The 3,334-nt window shown below is 43.3% G+C and overlaps 1 protein-coding gene across 1 annotated transcript in view; it reads left to right on the top strand.

Annotated features, from left to right (window-relative positions):
- LOC101847416 (protein PIF) overlaps positions 1 to 3,334 on the top strand; it is a gene marked incomplete in the record, with an annotated part of 19,727 nt that overhangs the window by 1,744 nt on the left and 14,649 nt on the right. Inside the window, 2 exon segments of the mRNA XM_013081167.1 lie at positions 394 to 697; positions 1,919 to 2,143.

Raw genomic sequence — 3,334 nt, 5'->3', positions numbered from 1 at the left:
ATACCCTGTCTGTGGTGTAGCCTTTAGGTGCTTCTCCGCTGCACGCAGACGACATCAGTTCGTGTCCCGTTTGGGAGGTTTTGTTTTTCCGATATCTCCATTTGTCTCCTAGGACGTTGTATCCCTGTCAGCCAGGGTTGGCGCTGATACTGACAGACAGGGTTGGCGCTGATACTGACAGACAGGGTTGGCGCTGATACTGACAGACAGGGTCCCAATGGCCTTCCTCCTAAATGACAAAAAGTGTGTCAAGGGGGCCGGAAACACTTATTATTGTTACTTTTATGATAAAATATTATGTGTCTTACTAGAAATAACTCTTTATTTTTCGTCACCATGACATATTATTTTAAAATGACTAGATGATCATTTTTCCTTCATCCGACTCTACAGTGCCCACAACAAGACCTACCACGAGACCAACTACTCCAACAACACGACCTACGACCAGACCAACGACCCCGCCTACGACCCGGCCAACGACCCGGCCTACGAACAGACCTACCACTAGACCTACGACTACACCTACGACTAGACCTACGACTAGACCTACTACTAGGCCTACGACCAGACGTACGACCCAACCGACGACAAGGCTTACGACTCGCCCGACGACCAGGCTTACCACTAGACAAACGATCAGACCGACTACAAGGCCTACGACAAGGGCAACAACTCGCAGAACTGTACCCACCAGGTAAACCTGAACTAACGAGGTTCCACCAAAGATTGTGTCCTAGTAGAGTGTCTTTGGTTCCACCTCACCTAAACCAAAGATATTTTACACTACCGTACTATATAACATCCTAAACTGCGCGTTGTTCTTGGCTGTCGCTCTTCGGTTTCTATAAAAAGCTTCGCTGCTCATGCGCAACGTGCTCACCGTGGACAGCATTATTACACTCAAATGAAGGCAATGAATGGGTTTCGCTTCTTGGAAAGTAATTCATCTTTGACAACAGCTATTGTTTTGTTTTGGTTTGGATTTTTTTGTGTTTTTTTTTTGGGGGGGGGGGGTTCTGCACGACCATCACATTTACCGCACTCCTCCCCTCCCCCTTTCAGTTGGCTCAAATGACTCGTCTTACAGTGAACAGGAAATACATCAGGGTGCATGATCTAGGATCTTATAATACAAGTCTATGGCCTAAAGCAACGTAAACCACTCACTACAGAATTCAAGCTGCCTCCAGCAGACAACGCTGTTCTGTTACATCTCAGCGTCACTGTAGTGAACTACCCGAGTTTCAAATCACTGTCTATTCTGTTATCGTCGAAGTTTGATCTATATCTTTGTTGTTTTCTACTGTCCGCTTATTTTGTAAGACAAAGAACACAAAAAGATGTTATCCAGCAATCCTGCAGACATTAGGGGCTCTACCACTCAATTTAACTCTGTGGTTTAGGTGTATCTGTTTGGGATCTTTATAACCAACGCGGAACTAATTATTTCTGTTTACATATAGTATGTTTTCCATTAACATTATCATCTTTATTTTACGGTACTACGTCATTTATCTTTTACCTAATAAAACTTTGTTGATGAATTTAAAATCAATCCGTTCATTACATACAGGAAACATTTTTCAACAGTTATACAACAAGAGTAATTTTTAGATTGGGTGGGTGGATCTCAAAAGTCCTTTAGGATTTAAAAGCTCTTATTATCCCATCGTTCGATCGTGGCAACAACATGCCACCAGGAAGCCTTCTCGCACGGGACTTCTAGACATGGATACTCTCTAGTCCAGAACAACGGATATACGAAAAAAAGTTGTTCGTAACTATAACATTAAGTTAATGAGCTAGCTAATTGGGTTACGAAAATTTTCCTAACCAAAGATTTTAGCTAGCTTTGCTGAGGTAGCGGCAAACATAACTTTTGTGATCCCTATACTACAACCCCATCAACGCTCAGGACCACCCTGCGGACTCCAGGAACGACGGTAACCACCCGGAGAACAACACCACGCCCCACAGTTACCACCACACCACGCCGCACTGTGCGCACCACGCGACCCACTGTGCGCACCACGCGACCCACTGTGCGCACCACGCGACCCACTGTGCGCACCACGCGACCCACTGTGCCAACCACGCGACCCACTGTGCGCACCACACGCCGCACAGTCGTGCCCACCCGGTTTGTCTCTTCAGCCCCTGACATAATGTACACGTAGATTCCCTTCCTGCACCCCAGCCATATTGAACATTTCTGAACGACAAGTTTTTCTCCCCTTCTTTGAATATTGAACTTGTGTGATGTAACATTTCTACTCCCCTCTTATACAGTAAGCTCTATGGCCTGAAGTGTCAGAACTACACCCCAGTATCTTTCTTCTACCTTCTTCTCAGTGTCCTGTGTAGATTTCTTTTTTCCAGCACCTTTGCATGAATTTTTAGATTTATTCCCGCAGTTTAATTTTCCATACAATGAACTTGTGTCAAATAACAATAAAACTAAACTGAGTTGAATTATCAAAAGTACACAAGGAAAGAAAAACTTTTTGAATGAAACCAAACTAAAAATATTGAGAACTTTTTCAAGTTGGAGTATCTTTTTCTAGAATGAATTAGCATTTCGAAACTGCACCCTATACCTGCCCCCTACCTTTTTTCCCCTTTTGTATTCTAGTATAATGTAGTCATTTAGTTCATCGTGACCAACTCATATCTGCTCTTAGTCCTGCCTGTGTTTATTCTGACAGTTGTCACAGAAAAAAACCTCAATGCAAATACCCAGTAAACCACCTTTCGAAAAACTCCCAAGTCATATTATTGTCTTTTCTTTGTTTAAAGCCGACCACTAATGCCAAGTTCCGTATAACACCGATACCCCAAATGAAGGGGCTTAAACAATACACAGATGTATACATCTCTTTGAGTTTGAGCAGACATAAAGACCTCGAATATCTCGCTCTCGGTGGAAGAATAAAGCAGAAGAGATAGGGTAGACCAAGAAAATTTCACCAACAGAACTTACCCAGGCGTGACGCAGAATGGCTAGGATATCATTTTTGTTTTTGTAAAGACATGAGAGCAGAGTGGCAAACCGTAATGATCGATGTCTGTTTCAGATTTGGCACTTCATGAGGACGATTATAATTCTCGTGTAACTACAAGATTTTGTAGCTGATCGGTTGGATGAACTGAGCTGTTATTGTGTTGCCCCTATTAGAATATCAATGGATGCTGTTACGTCCATGTCGTCATTTGCATAACACAGGCGTTTCTCCAGGAAAAGATGACTTGAGGAATGTTTCAGATTTCTCTTTGTCTGCTGTTTCTTTCTTTTGCCGTTTCTGACACCCCACCCCCCTCTCCTACTCCTCCT

The sequence above is a fragment of the Aplysia californica genome, unplaced genomic scaffold (genome assembly GCF_000002075.1).
Source record: "Aplysia californica isolate F4 #8 unplaced genomic scaffold, AplCal3.0 scaffold00118, whole genome shotgun sequence".
NCBI classification, from domain to species: Eukaryota; Metazoa; Mollusca; class Gastropoda; order Aplysiida; family Aplysiidae; genus Aplysia; species Aplysia californica.
Note: the sequence above shows the minus strand (reverse complement) of the source record. Positions and strands in the feature narration are given on the sequence as shown.